This window comes from Micromys minutus, assembly GCF_963924665.1.
Source record: "Micromys minutus genome assembly, chromosome: 1".
NCBI lineage: Eukaryota > Metazoa > Chordata > Mammalia > Rodentia > Muridae > Micromys > Micromys minutus.
The window spans coordinates 97,262,541-97,290,450 of NC_137969.1; the positions used below are offsets into that span (position 1 = coordinate 97,262,541).

The 27,910-nt window shown below is 45.5% G+C and overlaps 1 protein-coding gene across 1 annotated transcript in view; it reads left to right on the plus strand.

The window, feature by feature from the left end:
* The window catches only part of SPOCK1 (SPARC (osteonectin), cwcv and kazal like domains proteoglycan 1), a gene marked incomplete at both ends in the record, with an annotated part of 466,604 nt that overhangs the window by 386,609 nt on the left and 52,085 nt on the right, over window positions 1-27,910 (plus strand). The window lies entirely within an intron of this gene.

Sequence of the window (27,910 nt, forward strand, 5' to 3'; positions counted from 1 at the left end):
TCCGAGCCTGGGCAGTTCCAATTTAAAAATGTTACAGTCTCTTTGGGAAGTTTAGCTCAGGAGAGCAATATAGGTCAGGAAATACTGTGATCACAAGTGATCACCAAAGATTAGTATTGATTTTCTAGCAGCAGATCTCATTGCATTTGAGGACAATTTCTTTATATGATTGTACCGAGAAAACATAGATATGATGTATAATACCTCTTTGTATTTTGGCCATGAGGTGTGGAGTTCTCAGTATCAGTGAGGTGAGGTCAGCTGGGGAAGTCCTGGTCCTCAGTCTCATCAACAAAAGAACTCAGAGGAAGTACACAAGGCCCAGCAAAAAAAAAAAAAAAAAAAAAAAAAAAAAAAAAAAAAGTTAATTTTAGAAGTGAGAGTATGTCAGAAAGCAAAAGTGTATCCTTTTCTGGGTGGTAGAATGTGTGGCTTCATGAGCTAGGCCTACACTAGAAGGTTGGGGTGTTCCTTCTGTTGGTGAGAGGATGCTAATGGAGGATTGTCTCTATAGTGGTGGTGTTTCCTCCTTTGATTTACAGCCTAAGATTCTACTCAAGTTGTATCAGGCAAAATCATGCACAGCTGGTGCCTGAAGTCAGACATAGTGTCCAGTAGGGGGGCAGCTTCCTTTAGTTTGTCCTTACTGAAGAAGCTGTGGTAGCCCACGTTACTCTCATACTCTTCCTAATTTCCTTTGCTCTTCAATTCCGAGGGAAAGAAACAAAACCAAAGAGCCCTCTGTTGTTTTGCTTGTGGTATCCACAGATAAGGTGAGACCGTTGCTTCTCAAGGGCCACCACATCCTCATATTGAAGGAACATAGTCCCATTTTCAGGCAGACCTTTTCATCTCTCCAATGAAGAAAACTTGTGTTCTTTATAACCGTCTTCACACCTGAAGACAGGAGGCTTTGCTATGCATGACCTTCAGGAATAGCTGTATCACCAATGTAGATAAATACTCATTGGTACAAAGCAAAATATGTTCTTCACTGCGAATCACTGTCAAACATAGAGAGACCAGGGGATAAAGAATGTCATGCCTGCATTCTGGGAGGTTGGTGAGGACGAGACTTGAGAAAGCTTGTTAGTGGTGAGAGATTGCTCAAAAAAGCATGGAGGTCATCTTATCCCAGCAGACAAGTGAACATTTACAAAACTCATATCAGTGGTATCCCCAACAACCAGCATCACATACCCACAGAAATGCCTTGTAGACGACACGCCTGTTTCCCCTCAAAACTTTGCCCATGGGCTGAAATGGCTCCTGAAAATAAAAACATTTACTCAGTTCCTGAGGCCATCTGGAAGTTGTCTAAGAAACAACACCTTGGAAGCCCTGCATGTTCCTGTCACTGTTGGTAGCTCACAGTTGGAGCAAGCTCTTCCTCTGGGACTCTGAGTCTGACCTTCGGTGCTAACTGTCCCACTTTTAAGCTTCTGAGCTATGTCAGAATTTTCATCTAAGCATGGCGTGCTGTAGAAACCAGCTACCAACAGACTGGAGACTGGGGGCTGCATTTGATAACAGCATCTAGCATTGTCCTAATGGAGGAAGAGTATAAATCCCTTCTCAGATAGAATGATCAATGACTTAATATTAGATTTAATTGATGCTTCCTCAAAAGATAGCAACACGTATCACTTAGAAGAGCTTTGACAACTCCCTAGGGTTGTCGAATTATATCTACAGTAACAATGCTTGACCTGAATCTGATCACAGGAGAGATGCTCTTTTCCTTGGATCAATGGTTCTTTTCTATGAAGCTCTCAGGGTGACTTGTCACAGGTGATGCAAGTTGGGCTGAACTTGTGGCAGCTAGAATGAAGAAGGTGGATTGTCAGGGAGAGGTCAGAAGTGAAGGGCAGTTCCCAGGTGACAACTGAGCTGCAGTGAAAGAAGAAAGGCTGAGTCCTAGCTACCCTCGGTCACCTGTCATGGCGTCTGTCAGAGGCAGTAGACAGTAGATGTGGCATCTACAGGAAGTCCTTGCCTGTAAAGAACCTTGTACTCTGGCCCAAGTCAGCAATACTCTTGATTCTCACAGAAATCATATTTTATGGTCTCACAGATACCAGTGTGTCCCAGATGTGGTAACGTTATTAAGGGGCATTGCCAATGGTCTGTTTTCAACACTATTAATCTTTTTGAACCTCCATGTCTTTTTAGAAGGGACACATTGAGATCATTGCCGGGTATATTCAATTAAGTCAGCCTTGACTTTATGGGAAGTAAGGAGAAGAGGGGGCTTCTGAACTGCAATATCACCGGACACACTACTGGATGTAGCTTGTCGTTCTTTGGCATTAACCCAACTATCTAAAGTTCTTCAGTTAGTTGGTAACTGATATTTATTCCTGCCAAGCCTAGTGAGAGCCAGCTGAGTTTGCATTCATGACTCCTGTGTGCCATATTGATTAATGGAATCCTCTTTTCTCTGGCAGAGGCATCTGGACTTACTAGTTCTATGACCCTACTCAAGGGTATAGATAAGATCAGGCAGCCCCTTGGTGTTGCTCTGGCACCAAGGGGACCATGACAAACACCAGAGCCTCATGTCTCTCTTTAGACCTTCCCACAGCCTTTTCAGTCCTGTGCAGAGTCACATGTGCATAATTCCTGCCTCTCGTTGGGAACAAACCACAAAGCCCTGTCTCTGTAGGGTTCTCCCACTGTCTCGGTTCTTCAAGATTGCCTCGTCCCAATCCAGGACAAGAACTGGATTTGAGGTGGGGAGTGTGGGAAGAAAACAGCATCAGCCTTGGATATTCAGTCAACTGCCCCCTCTCTTCTTCCCAGAGTCTCACTGCTTGGGGCCCCAACACTGATCATTATTGGGTGCAGGAGTTGGAGTGGGAGGGCATGTCCACTCACTCCCTCTTAATTTAAGAGACCCACGTTTGTCCAGGTTTGGTGCTTTTGAGATAAGATGTGTCTAAACTTGTAAACTGAAAGCTTCTCTGTGTCCTTCGGCCCCCTTTTGAAGTCAGAATGAAGCAGTTGGGTTTTTGTTCTTTTTACTTACCTGGCACCTTTCTTTTGACATGACCCCTGGGAGATCTGGGAGGGGACAAACTTTCATACCTCTGAGTACTTATTACATTTCTCAATTACCTTATGGCCAGGGGCAAGTTACCTCTCTGATCTCATAAAGCCAGGCCAGCCTCAGAATTATAGACTAACGATTGTTCAACAAAACAACAACAGAAACCAGAAGACAGAAAAATGTTTAAATAAGAGAATCGAGAGGCAAGGTATAGAGCACCTGCTTGGCCTATGTTAGGCCTCGAGTTTGATCTCAGGTAAAAAGACAAAAAGAGGGGGAAGGTTCTGGAAGTCTTTTCAGCCTAAGTTTAGTGTCTGGAATTTGCCAAGACTAATAACCAGGAAGTCCCTTCTTAGATGAAGTGTTGCATCTTAGCTGCAGGGTGTCGCAGATGGCCTTTCTTCAGTCTACGGCAAAGGTGTAGGGTAGTGTTTAGTGCAGGAGTCTTCACAGTGGAGAAAATCTAGAGACAGTAGCAGTCTCTAAACCATGGCTCTAGGTGCATGCTTCAGTCAGCCGGCGGGTAATCCTCTTGGCTCTAAATCTGAGGCCTCCCAGCCTGCCTCACCGCGCACTCCGCACTCCTGTAGAGCTAACACCCCCTCACCCCCAGTCTGAGCTGGGCAGCCCTGCTGTGGTTATTGTTCGTCCAGGGAGTTCTGGTGCACACCTGGGTGAGGGGAGGGGTCTGCATGACTGTGGAGTTCTTAGTCAGGGAGGGTCCCAGTTACTGCTGTCATACCTATTCTGCAGCGTCCATGCTTTGTGAAGCAGAGGGCCCATCCGTGAGTGACTTATGCGTGTGCTTGTGAATGTGTGTGAGCATGTGAGCACATAGGTGCACAGGCACTTGAGTGTGCATGCCTGTAGAGGTCAGAGGTCAACTTCAGGAATCTCCCTTAATTGTTCCTCTGTCATATATTTTTGAGACATGGTCTCTCACTGACTCTGGAGCTCGGAGTCTGCTGCACTGGCCAGCAAGTCCTTAGGATCTGTTTCTAACATGTTCATGGTGTTGTGAGTGTCAGAGCACTAGGGTTTCTGTGGGTATTGAGAATCCTCAGTAAGCACTACCCAGTGAGCCATCATCCCAGTTCCCAGAGATCTTTATGCAGTCCCCATATACCAGAGGAAAACCCTGGAGGCTTCCTGGAAGAGGGACTTCTCTAGACTTAGATAAGTAGATCACTGGACCTCAGGTCTCTCTCTCTTGTTGAGTCCCGGTTAGCTCTCCTCAGCTTGGATGAGGCAAAAGCTCTGCATGCTGGGAGTTTCCTTTAGGTCTGAAGTCATCCACTGAATCTCACATTGTCAACCACAAGGCAGACAATGTCCTCCGCCTCTTGGAGCCGGTAGGGTTTGAATGGCACCTTCCAGCAGTGACCTCCTCTGCCTTCTCTGTAGCAGGTGGTGGAGAGATCAGGGATGCTTACTCATCCGCCTCCCTCTGTAGGCGCAGCCCAGACTTTGGAGATACTCTGAGAAATGCTGGGGAAGGGTAGAGGGTGCTCACTGTGGGCCTGACATGAGCAGGAGAGGGGGAGGGGGACGCTGGGCTCAGGGAGAAGAACTATAGCTGTTGACAGCTGGGTTTGCTAAGGGGGAAATAACAGCTTTCCTCCAGCTGAGCTATCTCCAAAGGTAGAAAAATCACCCACAGCGATTTTCCTTTCTCAAAAGGTGTTTTTCACCTGAGAGAGATCTTGAGGGGGAAGGAGTCCTGGGCTGACAACCGGTTGTCTAATTCCATTGCTTATCATGAGTGGATCTGAGGAAGTGTGTTTAAATGGGACCAGGAGATGTGGGAAGGAGGGAGTCAAGTTCTTCTAAGCTCTAACATCTCAATGGAAAAACTCTAAAAAACAAAACAAAACCTGCCTAGCCTAGATTCCTAGAGCATCAGTTCAAAACCTGTGGGTTGTAACCCCTTTGGGGTTCAAATGACCCTTTCACAGGGGCTGCCTGAGACCGTCGGAAAAGCAGAGACCTTTACTTAACAATCCATGACAGAACCGAAATTGCAGTTATGAAGTTGCAACAAAATATGTTACAGTTGGGAGTCACCCCAACATAAGGAACTGTATTGAAGGGCCACAGTGTTAGGAAGGTTGAGAAGCACTGTTCTAGAAGCTTGGAGATTGTCTTTGCACCCCGAGAGAGAATGCTCACCCTTAATGCCTGTGGTATAAGAGAGCTAAGGCCCCCCGCCCCAGGCCCGCAAGCCTGTGCTTTGAAAGCAGTTTACAGTAACCTTTTCCTACCATTCAGCTCTCCTTGCTTGTTCTGGTCTAGGCTATAGTTGGAAATTAAATGTACAAAGGAACATTTAAGTTTCAGGAGCCAGCTATTCTAAATGTCATGATTTAAAAGAAAGAAAGAAAGGAAAGAAAGAAAGAAAGAAAGAAAGAAAGAAAGAAAGAAAGAAAGAAACCTTGAGAATTAAATTGGCAACTGCTTAAAGAATTTAAATTCCCTAATCAGGACTCTGAGGTAAAATGCTGCATTGGGCTTTGGTTTCTGCTTCTTCCCATTTTGTGGAACCAACTTTGGGATGGTAGACCACCGGTTTCCCTGTCCCCCACCCAATGCCTATTTGATATTAACTGATCAGAGAACGCTGTGAGGTAAAAAGAGAAAGTGGGGTAAACTGAGGCATGACTGGAGTTCACAGTAGATGATGGAAGCATGTTCTAGAAGATAAAGGCTTCAATAATTTGCTTAACCCATTCTTGCTCTTTACACATGACCTACCCAGACTGGAGAGATGTCTCAGTTGAACAGAGTGCTTCCTGCTTTTCCAGAGTGCCTGCTTACAGTTCCCCACACCTGTATTGGGTGGGTGGCTCACAAGGCCTGGAATTCCAGCTTCAGCCCCAGGTCCAGCGCCCTCTTCTGGCCTCCATGTGCACCTGCACACAAATTCATGTATGTCACACACAGACATCAAAACACACATAACTAAAAATAAAATATATATCTAAAAAGGAATTACACAGTAATGTACAGTCTTACATAAAACCTAAATGCTATGAAGAACATGGTAATTATTCCCAGATCTAACTGGTTTTCTGAAAATGCTTCCATATATATATATATATATATATATATATATATATATATATATATATAATGTTTGTGTGTGTATCTGTACATATATGTAGAAGCATATGTATACAATGTATATGTTTATATATGTACAGATACACACTCTGTTTTTTCTCTTTTTTAAGAAAAACTATTTTATGAGTACACTGTTGCTGTCTTTAGACATAGCAGAAGAGGGCATCAGACCCCATCACAGATGGTTGTGAGACACCATATAGTTGTTGGGACTCGAACCCAGGACCAACAGCAGTCAGCACTCCCGACCACTGAGTTATCTCTCTAGCTCCACACTCTGTTTCTTAAGTTTAAGTCAAATTGGGGTGTTTTGCATTCCTGACTTTTGTGCATCATGAATGTTTTCTTATATAATCACAGGACCTTCTGTGTGTCTCTGTGTGCATATGTGTTCTGTCTGTGTGCATATGTGTTTCTGTGTTCCTCCCAGTGAGTCACAGCTATGTGGTCTCTGTTCCTACCTGGGACTCCAGACTTAAACACACACTGGCCATTTATCATCTGTGCATGGGTCCTCCACAGACACAGCAAGTGTGACATGTCCCAAACAAACCTCTTCCTCCTGAGCCATCTTAAATCATTAACCCAGCTTCCCCCCTGGCTACAGTAAGATTCTCTTCCTCCCTCACATTTCACAGATAACCCACCAGCCAATCACATTGTCACAGCGCCAACCACATTTTAAAATATGTCTGCCCACTATTAATACTGTGACTCTGATTGAGATTTGGGGGCATCCTTGGGTTTTATTTTAATCTCTTCTGATTTGTCTCCTGGGCTCTATGTGGATACCATGTGATCAAGTGTACGCCACCACCAACCAGAGCACACCAACAACCGATTTCACATCTTGTTCAGATTAATTGAAAACTGAAGACATCATGGGGATGCGCAAAGCCCTACATGAATTGAATGATGTCCCTATCATCTGCTTCTGCCCCTCCCCCTACTTTCTCGGCTCTAAGTTCACAGGCTTCCATTACAGATGTGCCCATCACATAACTACACCCTTGACCCTGCCTTTCCTGGACAGCCCTTTATCTTTCTCCACCTTTGACAGATGTCACTTTCTTAGCAACTTTTCTCCAGTTCGCTTTGCTCCTCCTCTCCTTAATTTTTTTCCATAGCATTTATCACCCTTCAATAGATTCCATTCCCTACCTGTCTCCTAGCCAGAGTGTAAGTTCCACAAAGACATGTTGTCTAGTGTCTCAATAACTGTCCAATGTCGGATGAATCCCGTTCTTCAACCTGTGTGTGTATGTGTGTGTATGTGTGTGTGTGTCTGTATGTATATGAGTATATGTGTGTGTGTGTGTGTGTGCCATCAATTTCAATGTTTAAAATAGTTCTTTAAAGGGGCTTTATTGTAGCACAGGATAGCCTGTATTAGGTGCTTAATATGAGACTCGTGTTCATCTGCTCAATTCTTCTAGCAAATGTTATTTTTTACTGCTGATGAGAAAATGTGAGATTTGGATAGATCGTAGAAAATAGAGCAGAGTGTTAAGTCTTTTTCTGGAACTTACATTCTTCCCATTAGACTGTTCTTAATGGAAAATGTCCATGAATGCCGGGCTTCCTTCAGAGAGTGTAAAAGGCTGATATACTACAATCTACATGCCCAAACACATGCTGCACATGCATGTCCATGCCCACATATATCCATGACCATTCATGCCTGTGCATATGCATACCCACATACCAGTATACCCATGCCCATGCATGCCCAAACACATGTATGCACACGTGTGTCCATGCCTACATATATTCATGACCCACATGTCTATGCACACGCATACCCTCACACATGCATACCTATGAACATATATGTCCATGCCTACTTATGCCTATGACCACACATGCCCATGTACATGCATGCCCATGTAAATGCATGCCCATACACATACATGCTCATACACATCTATGCCCACATACATGAACAGCATATACATCAATATATGTTGAGCCCATTTTTCTGTGGTTTTGGGACTCAGAGGATTTGCCTCTTTCCTGGTATCACTCACATTCCTCACTGATAGGGTTTCTCTGAGGTGAGAGACACACCATCCTCACCCATTTTCCCCTGTCTTTCAGCATGTGTGCAAGACTCTCTGGAGTCTATCACTGTCCCCGCCACACTGTGCTTTTCTGATAGTCTCAAGTTTCCGACCTAGCTTCTTGAAGATAAAAAATCATTTGTAATCTGTCCTGAAGTCAACTGTTCTTCCATGGCTCGGCTATCTGCTGCTGTGAGAAAAAGATAGCACTGCACAATATGAAATAAATTGGAATTAGAATCACAGGAGAGCATGTGGCTGCTACACCACCAAGTGGGCGGCTCAGCAAATGCTGCCTGTTTCCTGGGTACCACTGGTAGAGCTGGGAGCCGGGCCTTCAACATGATGGAGAATGAAGGAGGGTGTAGGTCCCACCCTTAACAGGTGAGATTAAGTGAGCTGCATTTCACCGAAAAATGCCACAAAGTATAACAGCTCCTCAATGAGCATCTGCAGCATGGTATCCTGGCCACATTATAATTAGTACGACATCGGTATCCTCTACCCGAGTGCCAATCCTCAGGACGATGCCACAGTCCATTACCTGATATCACCATTTCATTGGGATGACATCACTGTCCTCTGCTGGAGTGTCATCAGCATCATGACATCATTGTCCTTTACTGAGGTATTATCACCATCACTAGCATGTCAGCATTCTCAGCTCATGTGTTGTCATTGTCAGGATGACGTCATTGTTCTCTCTGCCTGCATCTTGATGACAGGACAAACATAGTCACGATGATAATGATTCTCTGTTGCAAAACCCAAAATGGCTTTTGATATGACATGGGCTGGGGTGCCACTTTGACTGGACATGAAGGGGGCAGGGGTGTCACTTTGGTTGTCCTACATGAGGAATATATAACAAGGCAAGATGAAGTCCAGGCTCACTGTTATCCTAAATATATAGCGAGAGATACCTAGATCCATGGCGCTATAGGCAAAACCAACACCAAATAGCAACATGGGGAAGGGGGCTCAGAGCCCTAACCACGATATCCTAACCACAATGGTGTGATTCTTCTCCTAACCCTGTGGGTAGCTACCAGCAGCTTTTCTGTTTGAAGAGCGTCTTAGAGCAAGAAAAGGTGGCTGTTCTACTTTAATTATTTCAAGACCTAGAAGGAAAAGCAGCTTCAGAAGATGTCAGGGGACTGTGGGAAGAAGAAACCTGGCAGTCAGGAGCCAGGACCATGGGCGTCTGCAGAAAGTGCAACTGCTTTCAAGATGCCCGTAGGCATAGTGGGGAAGAGTTCTTTCTTCATTTCTCACCATCTTTCACCCTGTAGAAGACCGTGAAAGAAGCTGTCTAACTCTCCCGTTGGGCATCAGCCTAGGGGTCCTAGGAAGGCAGCTGCGAGTCTCTTTCATTTCCTCCCCAACCCAGAGAGAACTGAGCATCAGTGCCTCCGAGATCATCGGGGCTCTGCCCACTTGGGTCTCCTACTGTCTTCCACCTTCAGATCATACATGGAGGAAGAGTGAGGCTGGCAGCTGACTGAGCCCTCTGGGCCCATCTTGAAATGGAGTGTTAGTGCAGCTCTGGCCCCAGAAGTCACACAGGCAGGAAGTACTGATCCTGGGGAAACAGATGTCAAAGTTGAATGTCAAAGACCAGAAAATTAGTGTTGCGAGGAGTTTGGTCAGTATACCAGTCGTGTTCAAAGCACAGGACCAGTATAACGAAAGTGTCTTAAACCTGATTTAAGCTAAATTTAAAGAGAGAGAAAATGTCATGTTTTTGGGGCCATGAAACTATTATTTTATGGGGGTTCCTGAGGCCAGAAAGGGCTGGACCCCTATCCCCGAATCTCTGCAAATTTAAACATGTGCTGGTTCTAGGCTGGGCTTACCAAGGGGGTTTTCAGAGATCCAAGACGGGATCACAGAGGACAGAGCATCCCATCCTGGGTTTCTTGGTAGGCTCTGCATCTGGGCCCCAGCCTCCTGTACAGACCTGGCATTTGTGCCTCAGCCTCCATGTAAGTGGTGACTTTTATGGGTCCCTTTGCCATGTACCATACATGGTTCACACCTGTAGTTTGGCCTCTCTGCTTAGGCCTGCAGCCCCAGTTTTACACATACACACACACAGACACACACACACACACACACACACACACAAACACACACACACACACCGTTCTTGCTTGTGCACACATGCCTAGCATGGTGGATTAGATTAGGCTGCCTCTAGGCACTCATGGGATGAATTCACTAGTAGAATACACAGGCTCTTGCTGTTTTCTTTTATTTAATAAAACTTTGCTCTCTTGCGATGCATGTCGTCTAACTATCCCTGTTTCCCTCCTCCCTCTCCCTCCAAATACTCCTCAACAAACCCTCTATACTCTCTATGTCCTTCTTAAAGCACGCTTATCTGAGACCCCTGTAGGTGAATGAGTCGATGGGTTAAGAGTCAGCCCCTTCAATCAAGGACACTTGTCTCTGAGTTCCCTGAGCACATCACTTTGGCCTTGCTCTATCCATCTGTGCATGTTGTGTTTTAATGGCTCTTCTGCTTGAAACTGGATATCCACAGCTTGCATGGACGGGTCTTTCCGCTCCTGCATCCAAGGAAACACATATTCCGCTCCTGCATCCAAGGAAACACATATTCTTCTCTGGATTTTGCCTTGGTAGCAGGTGCAAGCCGTTCTTTGGGATGGCCCATGCTGAGCAGGACTCCATTGGGCTCTTGTGGGGACAGGGCACATTTCTAGGCAGAGGAGTGGGAGGATCTGGTGACTGGAAGAGGTTTTTTGTTGTTTGTTTGCTTGTTTTCTACTCAAACTGGATGTTTGTAGCACAAGAATTATGCATAACTCTATATCATAACACGTCTGCGTTCAAACCTGATGAACACTGGGCCCAGTAGGAAACCAATATGCCTATTGAAGAAATTACAGTAAACTAGAGCCCCGCCAATAGGTTACTTCACATAACTTGCTGCTGAAGACCTCTGAGCTCGGTTTAAAAGTTTAAGGTAGAATCCCAAACGCTGTTTTCTTTTTTACTTTTTTTCTTTTTTTTCTTTTTTGTCTCTCAAAATTGAGGTCAGTGGTTAGGCTTGCTGGAAGGGAGTAATGTGTTTTCTTTTCCCTACCCATCCATCATCCAGGTACCCAGCTTCAATCATGGGCTCATTCTGTGCCCAGATCCAGTACCACATCTCTCCTCAGAGGGACAGCAAACCCTGTCTACAGTGCATAATCAGTAATGCATCCTGCACATAGAATCACTGTGTCCCGAGGTTATAGTTGTCCGGGGCTGAGCAGCTAGCATCACTTTATGGAGTTGGGTTTGGGAGTCCCAGAGCCCACAAGAATTTCTTGATTTCTGAGGGATTTGCTAGAATTTTTGACCTACTTCCATGGTGGCCTCCGTGGTCAGGCTTCATTTCATGTGGCAAAGACATGGAAACTGACTTTAAGATGTAGACGGTACTTGAGATGTCAGATGCTCAAAGGACATTTGGTTCTCTTGTGTGGGAATTGGTAGGCTCTGCTTCTGAAACGGATGTCTTATTCAACCTTGTATCCAAAAACAGGGCTGTTTATACAGATGCAACCAAATATGGTTTGTTTTATTAATTTGTAGTGTATCTGGTATGCGTTCAACAAGAGTAATATCTTGATACATAGATATCCAGGTGAAAGGTACCATCTGGGTACTTCCTGTGTTTGTTCCGCTCTCACTAGAGATTGCCTGATGCTTGGTTTGTTCTGAGCCTTCCAGTTCACGTTGGCTTCTTAAGTCTAGGGATGCTTTTCTCAGTTGCTCACCATACCAACCATAAGTGGACACTCGCTCTTTGATTTCCACTGAGGCAGAAGGTTTCTCTTCTTTTGACTTCCTGTCTCTGTACAACCTCAGGTTTCAAGAAAACACGATGCACTTCTCTCTCATTATCTGACCCTCAGTGGCACACAGTGGGACCTGGAGAGATGCCATGTTGTTGTCTAGAAATGGTGTGGGCTGTGGCATTAGGCAGTTGTGGAATTGGAGTTTGCTCTAGAATAGCAGCTGTGTGATTTGAAGCAAGTTTCTCATCAATAAAACAAATAAATCTCAAGGAATCAGTATGAAGATGGAATGAATTCAGGGAGATGATTATGAAAACAGCTCATTCTGAGAGGTATTCAGTGGTTGCTTGTTGTTTGTGGTGGTTGTTGTACATGATATAGGCACATGCATAGGCCTTTGATTTGGGTCTGTTTTACAAGCACTTAGGCAATGCACTGCTTTGTAGATGTTTGAATTCCAAGATCAGCCTGGTTGACTTACAACAGAAACAGACAGCTCTCTAGCTGTTGTCTGTTCAATCCTGGTGATGATTATGGTGGTGGCTGTTGTTAAGAAAGAACTTACTAAGCTATATTCTTATTTACCCAGGTTTTTCCACTTGAGGCCCATTAAATTGAAGTGTTCTAGAGTTTTCAGAGAAGGCTTCTGGCTTGGTGGCAGTCCGGTTAGACGTGGCATTGGGTCCTCTTCACTCCTGAGGTGTGCATGGAGCAGCAGAAATACTTGAAACCATAAGATACCAAGCCGCAGGGAGGCAACCTATACTAGGAGCAAAACACAGTTGAACTAGGAGACATCCCAGGGCCCTAGTGACAGTATAGGGAGGTTGGACCAGTGCCATGACTCTGTTTCCCTTAGTGTGTGCCACATGGCAATGCCACATGACTGAAAACCGCAGCGTTGACATTGTTATGTGCAGTTAACTGCACATCCTGGTGGAAACAGCGTGTCCACTAACAACCATGTCCTTAGAGGTGCACGGCGTTGCCATGAGGTCAGGAGCTCCCAGAGAGTCAGGATTTAGGGATGAGGGACACCTAAGAGAGCTACAGTGCCATCTTCCAGAGTGGTAAGGGGGTGTTCCCTGTGGGTCTTGGGCACAGAAAGCTCAGTGAATGTTCTTTTTTGGGGATGGCAGGGAGCTGGAGTTGGTCACCTATACGTGTGCCATGCCAGCTGCTGCTCCTCATATCTGTGTAGAAAAAGGAGCAGTGTGGTGCACACCCAGCGGGCACTCCAACGTTTACTCTGTTTAGAGAGGGGTACAGAGTAACTGCCCATTTGGAGAAGACAGCATGTGACAGAAGACAGCAGGCACAGACAGCATTTAGGGTTAAAAAGAGGAGTTAATCATGTTTGTTATGGGACAGTATTAAAATACTGCAAATGATAACGAATACAGTTTTTTAAAAATGACTCAGTCTCCCAAACTGAATGTAATCACACACTATTTAAAAACCCTTACTATGAGCTTAATCGCGCTTAATAATAACCCCACACCATCAATTATTCTTTTAAAACTTTGCTTTTAATGTCTGTATGGTATTTGATTACATAAGTGTAATGTAATTTTTCTCACTGGTCCCGTATTATCGAATATTTAACCTTCTTTCTAATTCACTGTTCTAAACTCTGCTTTCATGAACATTATAGTGTATTAATTTTGCAGACATCTTAATTATTTGCATGGGATTCATTCCTAGAGGGGGATCCTCTTTGTTGGAGCGCGCACAGAGTCTAGGGCTGTTGTTACACTCTGGCAGGACTTCTTCCAGAAACAAGAGACCGAACATGCCTATTCAGAGACTCTGAATATTTTACAGGTTTTACAGAGATTTTTTTCTATTTTGTGAGTTATGAAAGAAAGTAGCTTCATTAGCTAAGATTTGGCTCGGGTTACTGGCCTGAGACTCTAGTGCTTGAAAAATAGGGCTTTGGACAAAAGAGGGTCTCCATGTGCCTGTTACCAAATTGTCCTAGTTGGTTTTCTGTTGCTGTGATAAACAGTGTGGCCAAAAACAAACTTGAGAGAAAAAAGGTTTATTTCACTTACAGTCCATCACTAAGGAAATCCAGGGCAGGAACCTGCACTGAAAAATGAAGTAGAGACCCTGGACCCTCGAGGCAGCTCCCGGTGTCTAGGTTTGGTGCTGTCCACAGTGTGCAGAGCCTGTCTACAGTGATGAACAGCTGACAAAATGCCCCATAGCTGCACAGACGGGTCCTTCTGATGTGGCAATCTCTCTTCCCAGGCGACTCTTGTAGATTTATGTTAAGGCAATACATGATTGGACAGCGAGAGGAGGTGGGAAAAAGGAGTGGAAATGGAAGGGAAGGAGTCTGGGAGTAAATCGGAAGAGGAGGAGTCAGAGGAGGAGGAGAAAAAAGAACTGGAACAGGAGGAAGGTTAATGGTCACTGAGAAGGGATCTCCTAGGAGGCTAATAGTGTAGTGGTAAATCTGCCCAAAATAGACATGCAGCTTGTTTTCATAATTACTGAGCTGTGTTTTCATTGAATGGGTTTATTTGGGTTGAAGAGGATATTTCAACAAACTAGTGATTTGGTTGAAAAGGATATCACAACAACTCCAGTTTGTGTCAAGCTGACAACAGATCTAACTGGGACACAAGTCAAGTGCTCAGAAGTTAGAAACTCACAACATCTGTCTGCTGTTTCTCCAGAAAGTCCTATCCACAGCGTCTCACACTCGGCTAGAGTGGCCATTCGACAGGAGAAACCAAGAGGCAAAGGAAGCGGCACTGCTTTCTTTTCGTCTGTTTAATCTGTGAATTTGGATGTGACTCCACCTACATTCAAAAGCTAACTCAGTCAAAATTTAGTCTGAATCTCGTCAGATGAACCCATTACTGGGAAATGTAGCTTTAAGCTTGAGAGCAAGAAGGTAGCTGGAAACCCAAGTTCTTATTACCACGGAAGGCACAGCAATGCATCATAGGAAGCAACCGTGCCACCCCATCTGGGTTTGAGTTTTCTGTTTTGGTTACGTTAAGGTTTTGAAGTGTGTTTGTGTGGGGGTACACTGTGTGTGTACGCTGTTTGTAATTGCTCTCAGATTGCCCATGTGCCCTAGAATTTCACACTTAAGGCACCAACATCATCAATGTTTTTCCCATACACTTCCCTTTCTTCCAATATATCTGTTTGAAAGTGTCTTTGGTATTGTTTGTTTGCTTGCTTTTTTTTTTTTTTGTTTTGTTTTGTTTTAGTTTTTGATGTAAGGTTTCCATATGTAGCCCAGGCTGGCTTCGAACCCTTGATCTTCCCGCTTCAGCCTCCAGCGTGCTCATTTTCAGGGATTTTCTAAGGCTTATTTCTGTCCATCAATCATCCTTGTCTTTCAGAGTCTCTGGCTTTGAGTGACACCTGGCCTTCTCTCCCCCATGCCGAGCCAGGTGTCACTTTCATTCTGCTCCTGTGTCCAATGCACTGGGCCAGTGCTGTTCAAACAGGAAGCCTCAGTGGGACTGCTTTCATCCGGCCATTTTGTCTGCTCTGAGGACTGCTCATTTTATCCCCACCAGTGTCCTTCAGGCTACAGCGTAAGGTATGAGACCCACTCAGGGACTGGGGCCTTATCCTTGAGAAATGCATCGACAGAACAGTTCCCCTTTGCTTTGAATAGGCAGTTTTAAGAATTACTTTTACTCTATAATTTATCTCTTCACCTACCGGCTTTCAGACTTCTCGTGGTTATTCTTACCCATTCATTTGCCTAGATAATTCAAAAATCACTTTCTCAGGCCTCAGAAAAAAACGAGGTTTAGATTAGGTCTACAAAGTGACCTGACAAAATCCAAGCGCGCCAGGCTACGCGACGCCATCCGCAAGCGTGGCCCGTGTCCTTACCCATGTCTCCTGCAGCAATGCCTGCAACTCTCCACACTGTCTGCGAGCAGGGCTGATGGTGATGGCCGCTCTTCTAAAGGAAATATGTTATTCGTGCTTGCCAAAAATGATCCTTTTTCAGATAGTCCGTCGTGGATTCTGGTCGTTCCCCTTTGGTTTATCATTTGGTTTTTCATGTAGAAAATGATATCATCTGCGGATAGATAATGACCATTCCCATCCCTCTCTCCAATCAAAGCTTTAAGAAATTGCTGTCATTTATTCCTGACAACCATTGCTAGTCACTGGGTGCCTGATCTAGCCTCTCAGACATCCTAAGCGCCCAGTAGGGGAGGTACCATTATCTTCCATTCTAAAAATGAGAGAGAAGAAAGAGAGCCCTTTAAAATGTGAAGTGTGCACAAGTCACACGTCCAGCAAATGACAAGAGTCCGGTTTGAACCCAGATCATTCTTACCCCTGCATCTGGAGCGAGCTGTAAGTGCTTTCTTCAGCTCTCTGGGAAGGCTGCATTTCTCTGCTATGGCTTAGGTATTTGGTCGAAACTTCTAGAATAAAGTGAATAATTATCTGTTTTGCAAAGAAACCATGGGATGGAGCATTTTCTTCAGGGGTATGACTTGAGACTCAAGGCCATTGTCCAGTCTGTTTCTCTGAGAATAGAGTAACCCCTCCCCCCTTCTTCATCATTCTTTTCCTGTTTAGTACCCAGTCTTCAAGAAAGCCAGCCCAAGGGACTGTTTCCTGAAGCCGCTCCTTCACTACCTGTTGTCTGCCTTGTGGCTTTTATTTTAAGAAAGTAGCTTCTATTCAGAAACATCTGAAAAGAACAGAGAGTCTCCGACACAAACCTGCACCCATTTCTCTCTATTGTTAACAAGTTGGATGTGAATGAGACATTCCCACAATCAGCAGGCCAGTTGCAATGTGTGATAATTGAGTCCATACTTAATGAAAAATTTGCATTATCTGTTTGTTTATTTTGTGTGTGGCAGGACTGGAGGTACATACACATGCTGAAATGTTAACATGGCATTCAGAAGACAATGTGGATAAGATGATTATTTCCTTTCTGCCACGTGGGCCACTGTGGATTTGAACTGTGGTCCTCAGGCTTGGCGGCAGGCATTTTCCCACCGATCCATCTTGCTAGCCTATAGTCCATGTTTTAACTCATATTTCTTTTCAGTTTCCTTTCCATGTTTTAGGCACTTGTGTCTCCTTAAGGTTTGTCACGTTTTTCTGAAGTGAAATGCCATTAGCGTCACAGGTCAAGAGTATGTGTTGTCAATATGACAGTGACAGCCACCATGACCCTTGAGAACACAATAGACATAAAAGGCCTGTTGGGTTCCCCCGTGGTAACTTGTGATTGCACATGCCCACATTAAAAACAAGGGTAATGCTTCACTTCCTGTTATGGGCACTCAAGGGAGGGCTGTGAAAATCTTGGTGAAATCTTCCACATAGGTAATGACTCTAATTCTTTTATTTATTTTTAATCATGTATTTAGAAGATTTTGACTCGTGACCATTTTTATATTTTGCCCCACTATATGTCATTTTATACTTGCGGTCCATTAATATTGAGATTTTGTTCAAAACGTCACCTTATTGGCTATCAAGGGCTCTCCTTCTCGGTCCTGTGGCCCTTCAACAATGTTCTCATTGTAGTTATTGACATGTTTTTTGGTTTTTTTTTTTTTTTTTCTTTTTCTTTTTTTTGCCACCTTAAAAATTGCTGGCACTGCAAGATGTTCCGAGTTCATCTAGTATGTCGCCCAACACGGCCATAGAGTCAAATCCTTTTTGGTTTATTCACTTGTTCGTGTATTCATTTTTATTTTATGCGTATGATGCTTCATTTGCATGTTTTTGCGTGCACCACTCATGTGCCTCGTGCCTATGAGAAACAGAAGATGGGGTCAGGTCCCTCCCAATGGGAGTTATAGGTAGTGGTGAGCCACCATGTGGGTGCTGGAACCAAACTCTGTCCTATTTAAGGGTAGGAGGTGCTCTTAGCCACTGAGCCAGGTTTTCACTTGGCTGTGTCCTTCTACTGGAGAGTGCTATTATGATCTAAGACCTGGGAATCAGCTGTGATTGCAAAGTGTGGAAATTCATGTATGTGTGTGTGTATACTGATGAGTCTCTGTGTATCTTTCTATCCACTTTCTATCTGTCCATGTATCACCTATCTATCCTCTTTCTTTCTCTATGTATCTATGTACCTGTCTATGTATCTCTGTGTATGTATGTATGTATCTGTGTATCTCTGTGTATGTATGTATGTATGTATCTATCTATCTATGTATCTGTGTGTAGGTATCTATGTATGTATCTATGTATCTGTGTATATGTATGTATGTATGTAAGTATCTATCTATGTATCTGTGTGTATGTATGTATGTATCTATCTATCTATGTATCTGTATGAATGTATGTATGTATGTGTGTGTGTATATATCTGTGTGTATGTATGTATCTATGTATCTGTGTGTATGTATGTAAGTATCTATGTATCTGTGTGTATGTATGTATGTATCTGTGTATGTAAGTATGTAAGTATCTATGTATCTGTGTGTATGTATGTATCTATCTATGTATCTGTGTGTATGTGTATATGTATCTATGTATCTCTGTGTATATATGTATCTATCTATCTATGTATCTGTGTGTATGTATATATGTATATATGTATATATGTATATATGTATCTGTGTGTATGTATGTATCTATGTATCTGTGTGTATGTATATATGTATATGTGTATCTGTGTGTATGTATGTATGTATGTATCTATCCATCCATCCATCCATCCATCCATCATCTCACTATCTTTTCCTCCCCCCTCTTTTTTCCATTCTCACATCTTTATCTATAAATATCAATTCATCAGTGCCCCATCTTGCCATATATTTTGAAGTCAGTTGAATAAATATCTAGGAGGGCCTTTGAAGCTTAGCTTTCCCAGAGCCTGTAGAAACTGTTGTATTCTTTTACATTTCTACGTGGGTCTTTGTGTGTGTTATCAAGTCATATGTATTTTGTGATGATTTTCTTCCAGCATTCAAAGTGTTTTCTTGTATTTTCGTCTTTAATGATGTCATTCACACAGCCCAAGGGCTTGATTTTCACAAAGCTCAACTCACTCATTCTTTTTCATTCATGGTTTGTGCTATGGCTGTGTATTTATCACGAGCTCATCACCAACCTTCAGGCCACACAAGCTTCTCTCCTTGGTCTCCTTCTAGACACTTTATACATTGAGGGGATGATGCATTTTGAGAAACAATCGGTGTAAGGCCTCCGACTAGGTCACTCTCTTGTGTGTGTATCTAACCATTTATTGAAAACAGTCGACTCTCTACGGCTGTGGCCGTCTATTTTGCCTGTTTCTGGAATCTTATTTTCCTCAGCACTACCTCACTGTTACACTCATAGAGTAACTATACTGTCCTTAGACATAAACTTACCTTTTTCCTTCGGTATAGTAATATTCATAAAATATAGTGTGTCTTTTTTTAAATAAAAAAAAATGTTTTGGCCCTGGCCTTCATGTATGAAACATGTATTTTAGTTGATCATGTGTTGACCCCAACACAGAGATCCTGGTTTGTCCCTTATTAACTTATAGTAAGGAGGGTGAGGGAGAACATTCACGGCTCTAGTGGATCAACATGTATCTGTGCACAGCCAAGGGCATCTGTGCCTACACAACTCTCACCAGTGATCTGCAGATAAAACCTGGTGCTGTTGTTAATTAATCTCCAGAGATATTGAAATGTCTGAGAAATTGATACTTTTTTAACAATGACAAAAGAGACGAGAGATTCAGGGCAAAACTCGGAACTTATGGTTCAGTGAGGATGAGATCAAAATTAGTTCTCACTTTACAGAGACATGAGATAGGTTTACCCAAGACACCAGTCATGTCAGAACTCCCATGGGTCATATGTTTGCTCTGATCTGGGACCGAGGGGTGTCTCAGCAGGATAGAGTCCCTGAGTTTGAGAAATTGCCATTTGCAGACTGTTCTTTCTGATCACCAGCCCTTGTTCCTAGGTTTGCTAGAGCATCTCTGTAGCACCCGACTCCTCTCTGCAAAGCACACTCATACTCTGTAATGAGTTACCAGTCATAATGGGGTGCTGAGGTGAGGAGCCATGTTCAGGGTGGATTGGCACCAGATGGCGTGGATTAGGATATGTCAGAACAGCAGTCCAAGTACTTATGAAGCTGGGAGCCTGCTGTTTGCTATCCCGTCTCCCTTGTAGAGCATGGGTGGGCTCATTCAACTGCACGTCTATCAGCGCAAAAGGTTCTTTCAGCCTAGGCTCAAAGCCCAGACTCTGTTGGCATCACCACCCAATGGGCTCTGGGTGGCTGATGGACAGAGCCGGAGCAGGTGACAGAGTACAGAAGCATGGCAGAGACCCTGGAGAGCATCTGACTGTGCACAACAACTTCACAGTGACCTTCAGCAAATTCCCTGCAGAAGGCAAGCTTGGCAGGCTCTCGCCTGTGGCTGCCTGCACTGCTCTTCAAAGTAAGGGGACATCAAATGGGTCGCTTGTGGGGCTATTTGGTCCTCGATCATCTAGAGAACAGGTTGGGGCAGGTGTAGTGCAGCCACCTGTACAGCTGTGGATTCCCAGCTTGGCTGTTTAACTAGGCTGCTTCACCCTTTCCCTGTTGAGGTGGTCTAGCAGATGCTACCAGCAAGTGAGAGTTTATAGGTAGGCTAAAGCATACTTAGGATCCTCATGGGAGCACCCACTCCTCCCTGTGGGCTCTGACCACAGACTTGGTTATTAAAGCCTCTGGCTTTGTTTGGTAGTGAGCCAGAGTGGTAGTCTAAGAGAATCTCAGGAGAATTTTCGGTAGGTTGTTGTCTTTATGTAAGGAGGGCTAGCACAAGGCCTGCAATAGGACAGTTTGTCTAATCTAGGCAGGGACAGAGTTTTGGAAAAGGGGAGAAGCCAGAGAGGAGAGAGAGAGGAAGATGGATAATGATCAGGATGACCTGGACCTGTGTGGTGTTCATTAGCCACAGGTAGATATGAATATTTTATAAGGGACGAATTTGTACAGGATGATTTGTCTTGTCTAGATGGGAAAATTATATCATGTCATTTGGCTCTGAGTTTATGATGTGGACATTTTGTGGAGTGTCAAATTTACTGAGAAAATCTGAGATAAAACCATTGCTAAATTACAAGTTTCTGGAGTTTTGAATTTGTCGGGCTGGTTGGAGTGTGGGGAGAGATCGCAGCTGGCCCTCTGCCGGGAGAGACTAACCACAGGGTGGCTGTCAGTGAGATGAGTATGTGTTACCTCTGTGTGGCCTGCCGGTGCCGGAACTAGCGTGGGAGAGACCACCGGGATCAGAGAGTACCTGGGGGCAGCATGGCGTGGAGCCACAATGGAACCAGTCGCTGTCTTTTAATATTTACCGTAACAATTTTCATCTCCCAGTTTGGACCTTTTGCAAAAGCCAGCAAACAGGGTGGAATCGCGAGGAGAATTAGCAAATGATGTTAAAGTGCCCAGTGCACCACTGGTGAGAAGTAAGACTGTCGAGGCCCTCAGGAATCCTTTCTCCTTGCTTGAATATTTCTGCAGCTCCCCCCTCCGCCCATTCTCCTAGCTTCCCAGTGTAGGCAGAATGTCCATGGTGCATGAAAACAATATATGGAAGGGCTGGGGAGATGACTCAGTAGGCAAAGAGCTTGTGCTGAGGTAAGGACCAGAGTTCAGATCCCTAACACCGACATTGCCAGGCAGGTGTGGAAGCCCCCCTGCAATCCCAGTGCTCTAGAGGCAGAGAGGCAGAGACCCCAGGGCATGTTGGCCAGCTGGGGTAGCTCACCTATGAGCTCTGGGTCATAGTGAGAAGAGACCCTGCCTCAATACACAGGGAAGACATACGTTAACTCCTGGCCCACACATGTACAAACATATGCATGTACCCACAGCTTGTATATACACATATGCACGTACATACACACACACACACACACACACACACACACACACACACACCTGTAAAATAAAGAAATGTGGGTGCCAGGGGAAACTGGAGCAGTGAGGTTTCCTACTACATTCAGGTAGGACTGTGTTCCGCAGCCCCCCGGATGGATGGTTTCTATAAGAAGTTTTATATGTTTGAGCTCGTGCTTTCCTTTAACAGGAATGCTACTAACGTAATACTAACGTCCTAATCTAACAGACAAAGGAAAGCCGTGGCAATATGCCTTGCTGTGTAGATTCACACTGGTCACTGCTGCCTTTTATATTGTGTATCAACTCCCCTCCCGTGTCTGTCACGAGTCCCTGTATAAACTCGAAACCCAGAACATCCGTCTTGGTTCCTACAATATGCAGAGCACATTGACGATGTAGAACTAGCGCACATCATGTTTGTTTCCGTAGAACTTGTACCTTCAAGAAATTTTAAAAAATCCCGAATTTTTGAAGTTGTGATAATTCCTCAAAAAAGCAAAGCAACATGTGATTATTAGTTGTGAGGAAAAATAAAGTGACTCAGCTGAGGGGTGAAAGCAAGCTGGAGAAGGTGGGGAGACCCTTCATCCCAGCCACACTGTGCCTCTGTCTGGCCTTGAATAGAGCTCCCCCCTTACCTACCTTCTCCCTAGTTTACTGCTGACCCTCCCCTCCCCCCACCCCATTCCCTCTAACCAGACAGTGTACCTGTGCAGGTGAAACCTTGGCCTTCAGGCACTTTCTGGAGGACCAGATGGAAGCGAGTAGAATCTCTCTCTTGTGATTTTTCACCCCATCCAGGTCTGGTCCTGGGCATTGCTTCCTCTCTGCTTCATTGCTAGGTGCCTGAAGCCTGTATCAAGGGTTAAGATTTTCCCCAAGCCGAGTAGCTTAGCGGCTTTGTGAGTCCCGGAGTGTAATGACCCAGAGTGTGGATCTCTGGTCCTGTGGTACACTACCCCTCCGTGCCAAGATGGGATCGATCTCATCGGCAGCCACACCTTGAGGGCTTTTGCATAGTGTTTCTCCACAGCATCCCAAGGGAGAGATGGTCCCAAGCATTGCAACTCACAGATACACTTAAGTAGAAAAATCTCCTTTTCCTTAATAAATAGCTTTCCAAAGGCACCTTCCATTCTCACAAGACCAGCAAGGCCTCTTTCACCAATCTTTGTTTCTGTCCACTCACCCCCCCCCCTCATGTCAGGTAGAGCGGACTGGAGTTTCCGAAAGCCTCGCTGTTCTATCTGTTCTTACCAACGCACATTTGTAGTCAGAGATGTTTAGGGCAGACATCATAACCCACTGCAGGAAGAAAACAGCGGTACTGGAGGCCCAGGCAGAGCGTGTGTGCCTTGATTTCACGCGCCTTCACTTCCCTCTAGTGTGTTGTAGTCTCTAGAACCTGTAGCCTTTTTTCTCTATTTTAATATTGACAAAAACTCTTTGAGGGTACTGTGGCAAGTCTACCACTGTCACGGTGCTCAGAAAGTACTTTATTGAATAGACAATTGGTGGTGCCTGTTTAGTGGGAGTGATGGTACTTTCCTGTACTTAAGCACTGGGGTGTTGGGGAGTGGCTGCCGGGACCCTAACAAATTAATTAAAAGTGTAGTGGCTGCACACTTGGCACGGGACAGCGATGTGCTGTATGTTAGGGCTGTAAAGACCCAGGAGGGGGAAGCGTGCTCCAGTGAGGCTGCTCCTCACCCATCATCTAGGGTGCACTTGACGAGTATTCTGCATACAGAGGGCAGAGCGCCCATGTTTCTATCTGCTTCCTTTGTCCCTGGTAACTAGTTCCGTGTCGGACATGTTGAAGTGACCGTTGTGGATGGTGCCCTGACGTGGGTCACTCCTAATCCTGGCTCCTGGAGATCTGGGATCCCGTCTTTTCTCCTCAACAGGGAGGAAGATGCTTTGTAAGCCAGAACACCTTTGGAAATCGGCTTGCTTGCTTTATTTATTTATTTATTTATTTATTTATTTATTTATTTATTTATTGGTGTCTTCTAAAAATTAGACTTTTAGCTACTAATTGCTAATATCTGAGCCAGAGCGCCTGCTGGTTCTAGCGGCTGTCTCTGTTAGGGGTTGGCCCCTCTCCAGGGTCGATGGGGCTGGTACTAGAAAGGGAAGTGGTTTTGGTTGGTGGTGGATGGGAGTCATTGATGCCAACTGCTCGCCACATCTATCACTGTCTTACCCCTCCTCTTGAGGAGAAAGCTCAATAGCATTTTAAATGTCTTGCTAAGTAGGTGTTTGTGAAGCAGATTTCCCAGGGGTAGGGGTGGGGGCTTAGCCCAGGGTTGGGCCCCCAAAATCTGGAAAGGAAATACCTGCTAGGTAGCAGGTTTCTTCTCACACCACTCCTATTCTTCTGTCCTCGGAGCAGTTGCTTCTGGGCTTGGTCCTGGCACGCACATGAGGGTGGGGGTAAGCATGGGTTTGGGGTAGATGTAGGGGTTGAGAGTAGGGGCTAGGAATGAGGGTAGGGATGGTGGTTAGGGGTGGTTGTGGGGTGTTGGGAGTCACAGTTAGATGTGGGGAGTAGAGGTAGGGTTTAAGGGTGAGGGTTAGAGGTGGATTAAGGGGTGGAGGTTAGGGGTGGGGACTGGGAATGGGGATTGGGGTGGGGACTAAGGTAGGAGTTAGGGGGTGGGGGTAGGGGGTAGAAATGGGGATGATGGAAATGATTGTCATTCATTTCTTCATTCACAAGTCTATTCAATAAAGTACTTTCTGAGCACTGTGACAGTGGTAGACTAGCCACACGTACCCTCAAAGAGTTTTTGTCAATATTAAAAAAGGGTACAGGTTCTAGAGACTACAACACACTAGATGGAAGCAAAGAGAGCCTAGGGAAGATGGAGGGGGCAGACAGGAGAGTCACAGAAAAAATAGGAGAAAGGATTCTTGGTCTTCACATTTCTTAGCCTTGACTCCTGCTTGTTCATGAATTGTCCATGAGCTGCTACTGTGTGTGTGCGTGTGTGTGTGTGTGTGTGTGTGTGTGTGTGTGTGTCACCAGCTAGACTCGGTCTTGCTCAGGGTAACTTGAAGGATATGGACCTAAGATGCTACTTGCCCTCCTGTGTTGAAAAGTAGGCATACGGCCCGCAGCCTCCACCCTCCGCTGTGGCTCAGCCTGCTCTGATCCCAGGGCCAGAGTCCATCTCCTAACTCCATTGCCAGGTTCTCAAAGACCTTCCTTCTTCTCTGGCCTTCAGCCTTGTCCTTCCAAGGTGTTCAGGAGAATTGCTTCCCGTGGACTTGCTCGCAGCTCAGTCCATGGGAGGCATTCAGGCTGCAAGAAAATGCATCCTAGGCTTGGCCTCTCCTTCCTCCAGTGAACCTAGGGGGAAGGTGAATTTGGTGGTGGTCCCAGCACTACAAGGTGAAGAGACACAGCTCTCGGGGTGGGTACTGCTTCAGCCACACGTCCTTGAGGATTCTTCGTGTGTCAGAGGAGGGTTGTGCACAGGATGTGGCACCAAAGCCATAGGCACGAGAAACCTCATGTAAGAGGATGCTCAGCCACACAGGGCAGACCCAAGGGCATCTGCCACCAGCCCGGGTCAGTGTTCTTCCTTGTCCTGGCTAACACCCCTCAGCTTTCCCTGCGTCCACCCTTCCCTCGGTGCACACCCTTTCTCCGACCTGTTTTCTTTCTGCAGAAATGGTTCTGCCTTGGGACAGGGTTTTTTCCTGGGATCTGGCTTCTTAGAAGGAAGGGACATCCTGCAGCTCCCCACAGGGAGCTGACAGCCCCTCAGGCTGGGAACAGTGCAAGCTGCCAGGCTGTACCATTCCTTGTGTGGCATGCTTCAGAGCTGTGCTCACTTCTTCTCCCTTTGCAATAGATGGCACATCTCAGGCACCTGCAGAAATAGCACCACGGTGGCCTGATTTAGATTCAGGTGCTAATGTGCAGCACTTCCCTGCTTGACACACTCTGGGCCAGAGGAGTTGGCTAGAGGCTTCAGTGATAGGGAATCAGTGCAGGTTCTGGAGGGGAAGACCTAACGCTTAGGTGGTGCCAATCCCAGGCACAGACGGAGCCTACTGGCAGGAGTCTATCCTTCCCACCCCTGACAAGGCTTTGCAGACCTGCACCTGGGGCCCTCTGGACCTTGGGTATATGTCCTGTCTGCTCTCTGACTTTTCTCCCAGACAGGCTTTTGTCAGCTGGAGAGGACAGCTGCTTTTATTCACGGCCTCACCCACACCAGCCTGGCCCAGGCACCAGCTCTGCAGTGCCTTTCTCAGCCATTGATCTGGTATCACCAGGCAGAGCTCTGGGGGGCTGATTATTCCCCTATCCACAGCCTAATACTTCTCCAGAGTGCCACAGACCTGCCTTTAATCTGTAACGTTACCTACCTAGTTTTGTCACTGGATGGGTCACCTAGCTTCCCTGACCTGTGTTCAGTTCTCTCAGCTCGTAAGGAAGTGGATGTAAGGGAAATGCTCACTTGGTCCAGGAAGTGTGGTAAGAGGGGAGGCCTGTGAGGTAGTCCATGCAAGACTTGGAGCTGAGCAACTGCACAACCATTTCGTCTGCCATGATAACTGTTAATGTTATTAACTCTTGGTCGTAAGGCCAGTTCTGGGTCAGAATGCTCGCCAGAATTGAGAGAAAATGAAGATGTATAATACATACAAAATGAGAGGGGGAAGGGAGGGAAGGAGAGAGAGGGAGCAAGAGAGAGAGGAGAAGAAAGAGAAATTCTCAGTATGCCTTTGCTTTGCCCACAGTAGCACTGTTATCTATAGAAACAAGTGAAGCAACAGCCAGGAAATCAGTTCCCAGGCTTGCAGCCGGCCCTCCCTTAAATGATAAGCCACAAGCTCTGGAGTAAGCCGTTTCCACATCAGCATGCGATTTCCTGCTGGAACCCTAAGTATCAGCAGCAGCACGGTCTAACCGATCCACAATAGCTGCTCACAGGGACTGGCCACCCTGCCACAGTGAGTACCCCTTTCTTGAGTCAGTTTAAGAGTACTCACTGAGGTCATTTTTGAAATATCCATTCCGCGTGTAACCCTGCTAAGGACTCACGGATGATGTCAATCCTGGCGGAGATCATGCCTCATATTGTCCAAGGTACCCTCGTGTTTTAGTTAGGGTCGCTGTTGCTAAGAGACACCCTGGCCACTGCAGTTTTTATAAAGGCAAGACAGTCAATTGGGGCTGGCTTACAGTTCCAGAGGTTTGATCTATTATCACCATGGTGGGAAGCATGGTGACATGTAGGCAGACATGGTGTTGGAGGGGTAGCTGAGAGTTCTATATCAAAATAGGAAGCAGCAGGAAGAGAGGGACACTGGGACTGGCTTGAGCATCTGGGACCTCAAATCCCACCCCTAGTGACATATTTTCTCCAATAAGACCACACCTACTCCAAAAAGGCCATAGTTCCCATTCTGTCATATTCAAGCCACCACATTTCACTCCCTGGCTCCCATTGGCTTGCAGCCAGATCACAAAGCAGAAAGTATTCAGTCCAACCTCAAAAAGTCTTTCAGAGTACCACAGTCTGAACATCGTTTAAAAGTCCAAAGCTCAGAGTCTCTTGTGCCCCTCACACAGACTTTTAACTGTAACCACCTGTACAATCAAAAATGAAAATGCAGATCACGTACTTCCAATGTACAATGACACAGGATGTGACCGCCATTCCGATAGGAAGGAAGGGGAACAGAGTGAGGAAGTACCACGCCAAAGCAAGATGGAAAAACCAGCTGGGCAGACTCCAAGCTCTGCATCTCCGGGTGTGATGTCAAATCACTCTGGATCTCCAGCCCCTTTCAGCTTGCAGCACGCTTCTTTCTCTTGTCTTGGCTCCACTTCCTGTCAGCAGCTTCTCTGGGTCTCCTTGGCAGGTATCCCCTGGCTCTGACGGCTCCAGCGTCTTAGGGTCTTCAAGGCAATCCAGTCTTCAGCTTCATAGCTTCACAAAATGGCCTCTCTGGGCCTCCGTACAGGGACACCC